At 38.4% G+C, this 13099-nt stretch overlaps 1 protein-coding gene across 1 annotated transcript in view; it reads right to left on the minus strand.

The window, feature by feature from the left end:
- The window catches only part of LOC132873061 (overexpressed in colon carcinoma 1 protein homolog), a 38718-nt gene extending 27264 nt beyond the window's left edge, over positions 1–11454 (minus strand). Inside the window, exon 1 of the mRNA XM_060908284.1 lies at positions 11417–11454. The gene's annotated coding sequence lies outside the window, so the exon portion shown is untranslated. The remainder of the gene's footprint in view (positions 1–11416) is intronic.
- Between the last annotated feature and the right edge of the window lie 1645 nt (positions 11455–13099).

Consider the following 13099-nt stretch of genomic DNA (forward strand, 5'->3'; position numbering starts at 1 on the left):
AGTGCCACTGCCCAGCGTTGCTGGGTTGGGCCACTGAGCTGGCGGAGGACCATCTGGTAGTGGTTCCAGTGGCAGGTGGAAAGCCGGCTGCTTCTTTTTCTTCTTCTTCTACTTCTTCCTCCCTCTCTCTCTCTCTCTCTCTCTCTCATTCTGACCCCCGCCCCCTTGTTCCCCCCTCCCTCCCATCCCTTCCCCATACCATGGAAGTGGGGGCTGACTTCCCTGCAGCCAGCTACCCGAGCCCGTGTTTCCCCTTATGTTTCTCTGTCTTCCTCGCAGGTGAGTACTCCTCACCCCAGCAGTGCAGAGGTGAGGCCTGGGCTGATGTGCTGGTGCTGCTGGGAGCCTGGGCACTTCCAGCACCAGTGCCAGGTGGAAGTGGGGGCAGTGGTCCGGATCCCCGACATGCCAGAAGCCGCCTCCAATCGAGCTGGAACGTATCACATACTGGTGAGTATCCAAGGGGGTACACATCAGGCTTTGGTGGATTCAGGGTGTAATCAGACCTCCATACATCAAAGCCTGATTCAATGTGGGGCAGTGGGGAATGCACTTTTGGTGAAGGTTAAGTGTGTGCACAGTGATATTCATAAATATTCCTTAATGCCCATCACCATTCATTTCCAGGGAGAAAAGCATAGTGTAGAGGCAGTGGTTAGTCCAAGCCTCACTCACCCACTGATCTTGGGAACAGATTGGCCAGGGTTTAAAACCTTAATGAAACAGATAGTAGTGGGTGGGTCCTGCAGTAGCACATCACAGGGGAATCCCGCCACAACATTGGCTGGTGAGGTGGTCCCAGGGCAGTCTGCGTCAGTTCCATGTCATGATGATACAGAGAGTGGGGAGAGCCCTCCTCCCTCTCTGGGGAATCCCTTAGGGGATTTCCCATTGGAGCAGGCATGTGGCGAGTCTCTGAGACATGTTTTTTGACCAAGTGAAAGTAATTGATGGACAAATAATCCTCCAGCCTAACATTGCACGTTCCTTCCCATACTTTTGTATTGTTAAGAATAGGCTATACTGAGTGACACAGGACACTCAAACTAAAGAAAAGATGACACAGTTGTTGATCCTGAAGAGCCATAGGGAACGATTATTCCATGTGGCTCATCATAATCCTATGGCTGGGTATTTGGGGCAGGCAGGGGTTAAATTGGTATTGGTTATGTGGGGGGGCTCTGCCTCGTACCTGCCCCTGCCCCCGCCGCCCTGCCCCAATATACTTTTTGGAAAATAACCCTCTAATTTGATAACCATATCATATTGCACAGAGATATACACCTTATCTGTGTGTTGTAGGCCTATGTGTGTCTTGTAGTGCCCCCCTACACATTATGGCAGTTTGAATGTAAATTGGTTGGCCAATGTAACAGATTGTACAGGTTGTTGTACATTGGTTTGAAGGAAATGATTAGTGGGGGGTCTGGGGGTCCTCCCCCAGAAGTTTTTTATTATCATACATGTTATTTGCTGAATTCTGGTGCATTTTAATAAGTTGTTAGCTGACTTTACAGTGGTAGGTTGAGCAATATCATGTTAAATCTTGTCACATGCCTACAGGTGAAAAATGTGAAGGAGAAATGTTCAGTGAGAAAATTTGAAGGCTTGCACAATCTTAAACCAAAACAGTTGATTTATTTTGGAGGATAAATGTTAAATATGCCAAAACACTGTCAGTCAAATTGTCAATCAAATATATTCATGCAGTGAATGCAACCAAATACAAACAACACTATTACATTGGAAGCATTTATTATTATTGTTATTATTATGTATTCAATTATTTATTTGGCATGTGATGCTTTTTGTATTGTCTAGAACATACATAAGATGAGCATATTATAGCAGCAAAATAGAAGCACAATCATTTGAATGCAGCAAAAGTTTTGCTGCATTCAAATGATTGTGCTTCTATTTTGCTGCTAAATTATGCTCATCTTATGTATGTTCTAGACAATACAAAAAGCACCACATGCCAAATAAATAATTGAATACATAATAATAACAATAATAATTACATTAATAATACACTAATAATATTAACAATAAATAATAATAAATTAACATTAAATTAAATATTAACAATAAATAATAAAACACTAATAATATTAACAATACAGTGGCTAAGTAAAACATTTCAGAGAACTTGTGAATGAAAATGCATTAATTGGCTATGGTTTAGGTAAACCACACTCCCGTACGGGATTTAGAATAGGAGGGTCCCCAGACCATATGTGATATGGTCTGGTGCTAACCAGGCTACCAGTACAGTACCTTAAATTAACATTTTAACAGATATGTTGTTTGCTGCCCACCTTTTGAAGAAATCTGTAAGCTTCCTCCTCTTTGCTTTCCTCATTTTTAACCTTTAGCTGCTGACCTCTAAAAATCCAAGACAACAAAACAATTTATTAACCTTCTTGTATAAAAGTGAAATTGACTGTATCGACAGTTAATTAAGGCTAGAGCACAAGACGAGTGTTTTGTTTATGTTTGCCAAAGGTAGCTAACTTGAGGCAACGTTAGGCTCAACTTTTGGTCAATCTCAGTAGCTAACTTTAACTGACATCTCCCCCTTCCCCCTGGCTAATTTCTGTCGATAACTGGGGACTATGGAAATTGAACTCGCCAAATGCACAGACAGTTCGTTCAAGCACCTCTGATGGATTAGGATCGTATGCAGGTAAAAGGGGAGACGGTGTACGGAGAAAATTATAAACAAGTCACAACGCTGAAACACAAGGCCAAAAACCCGCAAACCATGACTTCTGATTTTTTTTTAAAGCGAGCTCACAAAAAAAGAAACACCAAAGTCGCTTATAAAAAGCGGAATTGGCAACCCACGCAGTGTTCCAGAAACCAGAATCTCTGATCGCAAGTTCTGTTCTAAATAGCTTTGACAGGTCGTCTTGTTATCAGGAAAACTATGATCTATCTCATAAAAGTCATGGGTTTATTGATTAATAAAATGATATTTAATTATTCAGAACTGAAAATCGTGAAAAGGGTTTGTTGCTTTTGATGTGTGCGTGATCATATGCCATCCGCTCCGAGCTTATGTGCCGGGGCTCAGCCCCAGACAGCCCCGGCCCAATTTAACCCCTGGGGGCAGGATAAAACACTAAATCATCTCATGGCCTGTTTCTATTGGCCAGGGATTTGTGGCAATGTCTGCAGGTGGTGTGCGGCATGTCGTGAATGTCAGCTGGTGAATCCAGCAGTCACACCAAAAGCGCCACTGTGCCCATTGCCATTAATTGAGATCCATTTTGAACGAATTAGTATGTGTAACCCCTTTTTAAATGGGTGCTAGTCACCCAACACAGTACAGGCTACTTAGAGTTACACTAAATGACAATAAATAATGGTGCAACAGGATCCTGAATTCTCAGCAGTGGAATGATGAGCTGGCTGAGATTCCTGATACCATAAATTTGCAAGTACAATAGAGATAGAATAATAATAATAAATCTAAAGAATGATAAATTTAATAGCATGATGCCTCCACTGTATAACTACTGCACTTACCTTTGAAGTTAGTGTATGGTGTATTTCCTCAGAATTTAAAATAAACAGAAGTGAATGAGTGCATTAAATCAGTGGTGAATGCAAAGCTAATAGCCCATCTCCAGTGTGTAAATGTCAGCACATTTAAATATTGTTTAAAAAAATGAGCAGCCAATACACCCAGGATATAATTAAACAATAATGTTTTTTATTAATAATAATAATAATAATAATAATAATAATAATAATAATAATAATAATAATAGGAAATATTATTGATATAACAAAGGCTTCCCTGAGAAGCAAGGAATGAATTGACCAAAGTTAGTAAAACAAAACAAAAAAACTGCGAGAGAGAGGAGTGTAAACAGTTTTCACTTAAAGCGTTAAATGGAGTCTCTCACTCAAGATTAAATGGACAAGGAAGGTTAACAAGACAAGTAGGCAAAACCAAACACCTTAAAAGTTAGCTAATAAATGGTTGCAGCCCTACAGATATCAAACCTTGTTAAGTCGTCATTACGTGGGTTAAGACAAACAGAGATTTAACCAAAATGCCCATCAAAACCACACAAGCTACATAAACAGTCGGGGGGGGGGGGGGGTAAATAAATAAATAAATAAAAGTATCAAATCAACAAACAAGAGTGCTGTTGGGGCCCGTTGGTGCACTAGTTCGCAACTTGCTGCAGTCCCGAGAGGCAGCACCCTTGGCTGGTATCCTAGCCAGGTGCTAGCCTCAGCAGCAGCTCTCTGATGGGCCCAGCTCCGGAGAAATGAGAGGAGTCCTTGGGGGAGCAACAATCCTCAGCGGTGATGTAGCGCTAACAGCAGTCAGCTAAGCACCAGTGGTGTAGCAGTAACTTATGCCAGCTAGCCAGCTAACCCCAGTAGCTAACAGCAGGACAACTAAATTAACCTTATCACTTCAAAACGCGGGGGGGGGGGGGGAGAGAAAAGGGAACAAACAGCAAGGAGTCCCTTAGAATGATCACCGACTTACACAGGTCGAATTTACAAGATAAAAAGTCTCCCCAAACTAGTACGGACACACTGCAGAAAACGGGATCCTCTCTCTATTCCAGGGCTTGACACGGACTCTCTTGAGCATCTCTCGTGAGGTGATAGAATGTTGAGGGCTCGTGATTTCGTGGGCATTTTTTGATTTACAAAATATCATTGGTTGATTATAAAATTCAAATAAAAATACAAAGAACAAATAAATATGATTGGTCTGAATTTAACATATGTCATAACACATCAGAACAGTGAAAATATTCTAAACCATAAGGCATTATGGTAAATAGAGTTAATTAACATAGAAAATAGGTCAGTCCAATATAGAGTAAAAAATACAGTATTATTTTAGAGGACCTTACATATGGATCTCATCAGGCCATTAGATTGAGCTGCACACAGGTATCACTTTGTATTAGTCACAATGGATTATGCAACACAATACCCAGAAGCAGTGCCTCTCTGCAATACGTTAGCACGCAGTGTTGTGGAGGCATTCTTCCACGTTATCTCCTGAACCATGATTCCAAAAGAAATCCTGACTGATCAAGGCACTACTTTTATGTCACGCACACTGCACAAATTGTATGAATTATTGGGGATTAAATTGATTTGTATTAGTGTTTATCATCTGCAAACGGACAGACTGGTAGAACGATTTAATAAAACACTTAAAAATGATTTGTAATTTCATTCATGGGAATGCTAAAAACTGGGACAGGTGGCTAGACCCTCTTATTTGCAGTGCGCGAGGTCCCACAAGCCTCCACTGGTTTTTCCCCATTTGAATTGTTGTATGGGCACAAGCCCCATGGTGTTTTAGAAATCAGAGAAATTTGGGAGGAGGAGCCTTCTCAAAGCAAAAATTAAATTCAATACATTCTTGACCTGAGAGCAAAACTCTATGCACTGAGTCACATAACCCAGGAGAATTTGCTACAGTCTCAAGAAAATCAATCTCACCTGAATACCAGAGGGACATGGTTAAGGAAATTTGCACCAGGAGATAAAGTCCGTGTTTTACTGCCCACTTCAAGTTCAAAATTGCTTGCCAAATGACATGGGCCCTTTGAGGTCACAGAGTGAATTGGAAAGGTCGAATATGAGGTCAAACATCCAGATAGACGTGACACATGTCAAATTTACCACCTCAATCTCCTGAAACCTTAAAGAGAGGAGGGTTGTAATTATAATGACATTGTGATTGCAATTACATTGTAATTAAATTGAAATCACATTGGAATTACATTGTAATTGGAATTACATTGCAATCACATTGTAATTCTAATTACATTATAATTTTAATTACAATGTAATCAAAATGCAATTCCAATCACAATGCAATTCCAATTACAATATAATTATGATCTAATTAATATAAATGCAATGTAATTACAATATAATGTAATTACATATATAATGCATATATTCATTACAATATAATTCAATTACATTACAGTATAATGTAATTACAAATACAATGTAGTTACAATGTAATTACAATTATAAAACACATTATATACGTAATTACATTGTAAATGTAATTACATTGCAATTACATTGATAATCATATAAATAATTATATTTACATCGTAATTAAATTGTCACTGTAATTACATTGTAATTATATTGTAATTAAATTGGAATTACATCGTAATTTTTATTTATAAATATATTGTAATTGTAATTATATTGTAACTAATTGCATTGATCTTCCATTGTAATTTTAATTACATCGTAATTGTAATTGCATTGTAATTGAATTGTAATTATATTATTATTACAATTTAAGACCGAGGTCAAGGTATTTCACCACATGGACCGACCTTAAGCTGGTAAATTATATATATATATATATATATATATATATATATATATATATATATATATATATATTTTTTTTTTTTTACCAAATTCTAACAGAAAACTAGAGCGCCCAAAAGGGAAAATCGAGCCAAGCCGCCATTTTGAATCCTCATTCACGGCTGTAATGCAAATTGCTTCCTCCTCAGTATACAAGTGCACTTCCATGGCAGGAAAAAACTACATTTTGTCACCTATGTAGTCCCCTATTTATACAAAACAGAGTCATTCAGGATTCAGCCATGTTTTTGCTCGGTGTTTTTGCTCGACCAAAGTTATACAGTATTATGACCTTATATTGCATAAATAAAGCCATTTGGTGAAACTTCGAAGAAGAGACTGTACTGGTTTAAAGTTTTTACCTAACGTAATATTATGTATTAGGATAACATGGTCCAAAATGGGCCTCATTAACCAATGAGATCAAACTGTTAGCAAGTTAGAGGTTTTTAGCTTTCTCCTGAAAAGTTTTTTTATTTTGTCTTCCTCAGGGTAGTAAACTCACTTTCGCTGTGAACACTATCATTATCGCTATCCATGATGTAAAATTAATGCTATTTTGAATCCTCATTCACAGCTGTAATGCAAATGGCTTCCTCCTCAGTATACAAGTGCACTTCCATGGCAGAAAAAAAACCCCTACATTTTTCCGCCTATGTAGTCCCCAATTTATACAAATAGGAGTCATTCAGGATTCAGCCATGGTTTTGCTCGGTGTTAGCAAATTACAGGTTTTAACTTTCTCCTAAAATGTGTTTTATTTTATTTCTTCCTCCTCAGGGTAGTAAAACTCGCTTTTGCTGTGAAGACTGTCGTTATCGCTATCCATGCTGTAAAATTAATGCTATTCTCCTGAGAAATGCTGGCAAAAATTTATAAGATTCACGGCTCTTATTTATTTATAAGATTATTCATAATCTTATAAATAAATCTTATAAAAAAAAGATAAATGTTGACAAAAAATGCTACTATGTTGTTTGTTGTTGTGAATGAGCGAGTCACCAGAGGTCCATAACCGGGGTCCGTACCGTAGGATATGGACCCGCTCACCAGCCAATCAGAGTGCAGGATTTGGACCTCGAAAAAAAATAAATAAAATTATGTGGGAAACAAGAACTGTTTAAAAATATGTTTCATATTTTAGATTCTTCAGCCTAGCCAGCATTTACCTTTATGCCTTGTACACTATTATCTTAACCAGCTTCATGAGGTAGTCACCCGGAATGCTTTTCAGTTAACAGGTGTGCCTCGTCAAAAGTTAAATTCGTGCAATTTCTTGCATTTTTAATGCATTTGAGATCAAACAGTAAATAATAGCAATACAGTACATGGCCCTATTCCCCAAGTGTAGTAATCCATATTATGTCAAAAACTGCTAAAGTTAGTTAAGAGAAACATCCGTCATTATTTTTAGACATGAAGTGTCTTTTAATTAATAAAACCAATGAGTTAGACGGTGTGTCCAAACTTTTGATTGTATAACATTTACGATTACAAATGGAGCTGTTGAAGGAGTTAAAGAGCAGAAAGGTATACTGTGGAAGATACAGTCTTTAAATGCATTTGAGCTGTTAAAAGATATGGAGATACCTTTACTGCTTAAAATTAAATGTACAACAGAACACTTTGCCTTAGGACTTTCTAAAATTTTAAAATTTATTCCAAATAGTTTTTTTAACCTGTTAAGAGGGAGGATTTAAAAAAAAAAAAAAGAGTTCTCTCTGTGGGCGGCACGGTGGTGTAGTGGTTAGCGTTGTCACCTCGCAGCAAGAAGGTCCAGGTTCAAGCCCCGTGGCCGGCGAGGGCCTTTCTTTGTGGAGTTTGCATGTTCTCCCCGTGTCCGCGTGGGTTTCCTCTGGGTGCTCCGGTTTCCCCCACAGTCCAAAGACATGCAGGTTAGGTTAACTGGTGACTAAATTGACCGTAGGTGTGAGTGTGAATGGTTGTCTGTGTCCATGTGTCAGCCCTGTGATGACCTGGCGACTTGTCCAGGGTGTACCCCGCCTTTCGCCCGTAGTCAGGTGGGATAGGCTCCAGCTTGCCTGTGACCCTGTAGAACAGGATAAAGTGGCTAGAGATAATGAGATGAGTTCTATATGTGAAGAATGTAGCCTTCATAAAGTAAGGCACAGTTATGATTACTTTAGAGTGGACTGTTACCCAGGCCTACATTTTTTAAAGAATGTGCTGGGACTGAAAATCTCAGCAACCTTAACAGTAAACGTATTTGCTGATCACACTGGAAAAGTCTGTGTGTGACACTTACCATTAAAAGGTTTGGAATGTTACACAGCAACATGTTTACTGGTTAATAACATTTCTTTTTCTAATAGTGCCACTCCTCACATGCCATTGCATGAAAAGCAGCTGGTTAGTGAACAGAAATAAACTGCAAGTGCTAGGCATATACACACACACAAAACTACTTTGTGCATCGTTCAGTTCTTATGAACACTCATAAAAATTTAATGTACTTCCTAATATGACACACTGTGTGAGAAAAATGTAAGACAAGAACTGCATACTTCCTAATGTTGAGGTAGCCTGCTTTTTGTATGAGTGTGCGGTTTGGTCAGGCATGTAGACAACATCATCCACTGACAACAGCTCTCTCTGGGACATTCACATGCTCTGTGCCTCTGCATCCAACTGCACCTGAACACTTCGGAGAAGTGTTAAGAGACAGAATAACTAAAAAAAAAACCCTGGTCATTAAATGTTATTGCACATGTTTGACTAAATAGTGTTGCATGTTATTACATTTGTAAGGCATAATTGTAATTACATTAACTACATGATATAATTGCATTACATATGTTACTGCACCGTGTACTGCATTGTGTAATTACACAATATTTAAAATTATATTGCGCAATTACACTGAAACTGCACAATTATAACACGAATTGTAAATACAATATGTAATTTTTATTTTATTATAATTACACAACATGATTGCAATTACATTAATTACACAGTGCAACTGCATTGTAATGTGAAATTACAATTAGTACAATTACATTGCACAATTTTGACTGTAATTATACAGCGCAATCACAATCCAACTGTAATAATACCTTGTAATTGCATCATAATTGCATTGCAATTGTACTATAATTGTAACTACAATATAACTGCAATATAATTTTAAAATACATTGTAATTGTATTGTACTTTCATTATAATTACAACTACAAACTACATATTTGTAATTGCAACTGCAAATATGTAACTGGAATTTTATTTCAATTACATTGTAATCACAGTTCAATAAAATTGGAATTGTAATCACATTGCAAGTAAATTGGAATTGGAATCACATTGCAAGTAAATTGGAATTACATTTAAATTACATTGTAATTAAAATTTCATTTCAATTACATTACAATTGGAATCACATTTCAACTACATTGTAATTGGAACCACATTTCAATTTCACTGTAATTGGAATCACACTTCAATTACATTGTAATTGGAATCACACTTCAATTACATTGTAATTGGAATCATGCTTCAATTGCATTGTCATTGGATTTCAATTGCATTGTCATTGGAATTCAATTACATTGTCATTGGAATTTTGTTTCAATTGCATTGCAATTGGAATTTCATTTCAATTACATTGTAATTGTAATTTCATTTCAATTACATTGAAATTATAATTTAATTCAACTTACATTGTATTTTATTTACATTGTACAATTGTAAATTACATTGAAATTACATTGTAATTATATTGTAATTGTACTTACATTCTAACTAATTGCACTGCAATTGCATTGTAATTGTAATTACAATTAAAATTTTCTATGTACTTTTTTTGTGCTGAAATTAGGATTGTAAAAGGGAAAGCTATGCAATTACAAATTAATTACAATGTTGTACTTTGTAACCAAAATGTAATTGCAATGCAATTACATCTGAGTTGCAAGCAAAATCATAATTCTCAATGTAATGAAATATTTACAATTACAGTTCAATCACAATGCAACTACTATTACAATGTATTTGCAAATACAATCCAATGTAATTCCAAATTTAATTACACTGCATTGATAGAATTGCTATCAGAAGTCAATCACATTGACTACAATTCAATTACAACACTTCCATTACATTAATTACTACAATTAACAATGCAACTGCATTTATTTTGCAATGCAATTTCAAAAGTTGTGTAATCACAATTACAATTTGTAATAACAGTGTAATTATATTATTTTACTGCACATTACATGCAGCTTTGTAATCCATTAATAAGACTAGTATTATTTATACTTCTACCTGCTCCTACTTATGGCTCATGTTTATGGTGATGTAAAAGTGAAAGTCTTCTTTCGTATGATGTACACAAGCTACAAAAGCTACAAAGTCAAATCCAGGGAAGATATCCAGGCAAGAGCACCATCAGTTGTTCTGGCCAGCTTGTTGAATCCCCCAGTGAAATGCTGTGTGTGGCAATTATTCACAATGTGGCAAGTTATCTGGTCTTGCTAGCCACAGTTGCAGGCACAGCTGTCTGCATCCCCCATTTATGCAGATGGTATCCTGTTCTTGTGTAGAGTGCACATATGCAGTTCAGTATCTGCCACTGCTTACATGGGAGGTTGAACCCATTTGGCTTCACTGTGGGATCTGCACTGGTGGTGTGGTCCCCCTGGAGCTAGCATATGCCATGCCATGTACAAACATTCGGTCTTGACGAGAGACTTTGATGAGGTTGTCCAGAGATTTAAAAGACAACCAGACAGGCTTGTGAGAATTCAAATGTATGTTTGTTGGTGTCAATGGCAATTGTGTCCATCATTCTTTCCTTTCTGCATATATTGGAGAGAGTGATGTGAGAAAGGACAGGGAGCCATGGAAGGGGAGTTGATTTCAGTGCCCCTGTGACCACCCACATTGCAGAGTTTCAAGACTTTGTTAACTTGTTTGGTATGGCAGCTGTTGGCCCAGGTTGTTGAATAGTACTCTGCTGTTGAGTAGATTCGGGCTAGATTTGCAGTGCAAAGGGTGTTTACTGTACCTTGGATCCCCAACTGTTGCCTGCAAGCTTCCTGATGTTCACCCTTGACTTCAGTTTCTCCTGAAAAAGAGTAAACTAAAGCTAATCTAAATGGAATTCGTCTCTGATAAAATGAGGCAAATAATCAGATTTTATACAAAAATCAATATACACTTGCCAGCCCCCATACTTGGTAGGACTCAACTTTGCTCTCAAAACAGCCTCAAATCTTCATTTCATGTATTCCACAGGATATTGGAAAAATTCCTTCAAGATTCTGGTCCATGTTGACATTAATGCATCACCCAGTTGCTGCAGATTGGTCAGCTGCACTTTCATACTGTGAGTCTCTCATTCCACCACACCGCAAAGGTACCTCATTAGATTCAGACTAGTAGTTATTGCCCGTGAACCTGATTTCCTCTGAATGGTGCTCTAGCAGAAGTCTCTGGTGAGGAGCGCTGATGGCAAGGTCCCATACAATCAAAACTCTCAGGTGAGTTGGGGAGGGGATTCCCTGCCGAGGCTGCACGCAGTGTATGGGAAATGAATAGCGTGTTGGATTAGCACTAATTCAATTTTTTGGAAAATTGAAAATGTTGTCTTGGGCCCTTCTGGGGAGTCACCAATCCATGTTCAAAGTATGGAGTATGTGCATCCAGCTGTGTCAATTTGCACAGGTGAACAGAGAGACAGACAGCCTTCCTTTAGTAGTATAGATTCAGTGATTGAGCACAGTGAAACCACGTTGGAATATAGTGCAATATTATGCTGGAAATAGCCATTAGAATATGGCAAACTGTCACCATAAGGGATACATGGAAGTCAGCAACAATACTCAAGTACACTGCTGCATTCAAATGATGGTTGATTGGTATTAAGGGTCTCAGTGTGCACAAGAAACCATTCCCCACTTTTACACCACCAACAGCCTAGACAAGGCAATTTGGGTCCATTGATTTCCATCAAGATGGCACGGTGGTGTAATGGTTAGCACTGTCGTCTCACAGCAAGAAGGTCCTGGGTTTGAGCCCAGCGGCCGGCGAGGGCCTTTCTGTGTGGAGTTTGCATGTTCTCCCTGTGTCTGCGTGGGTTTCCTCCAGATGCGCCGTTTTCCCCCACAGTCCAAAGACATGCAGGTTAGGTTAATTGGTGGCTCTAAATTGACCGTAGGTGTGAATGTGAGTGTGAATGGTCTCTGTGTCAGCCCTGCGATGACCTGGCGACTTGTCCAGGGTGTACCCCGCCTCTTGCCCATAGTCAGCGAGGAGAGGCTCCAGCTTGCCCGCGACCCTGTAGAACAGGATAAGTGGCTACAGATAACGGATGGATGGATGGGTGGATGGATGGATGGATGGATGGATAATTTCCATCAAATTTGGACCCTATATTAGATCAGACCAGGTGACGATGTTCCAATCTTCAACTGTCCAGTTTTGGTGAACCTATGCCACATGCTGCCTCAGATTCCTGTCCTTGGCTGAAAAGAGTAGAGCCCGATATGGTCTTCTGTTGTTGTAGCCATTCCACCTTGATTGTTTGGCATAAGCTGCATTTGAGGTAACCTGTAATTCTCCACCTCAACTTGTAATTTCAACTCATTAGCTTAGAGTAGTCTTCTCAATTACCATTTCCTTCCCTGTTTATGTAGTGACATCAAAATCAACACAGCCATTCACACTGGGGAACAGTGTAAAGTCCTCC

Source organism: Neoarius graeffei, chromosome 2 (genome assembly GCF_027579695.1).
Source record: "Neoarius graeffei isolate fNeoGra1 chromosome 2, fNeoGra1.pri, whole genome shotgun sequence".
Classification (NCBI taxonomy): domain Eukaryota; kingdom Metazoa; phylum Chordata; class Actinopteri; order Siluriformes; family Ariidae; genus Neoarius; species Neoarius graeffei.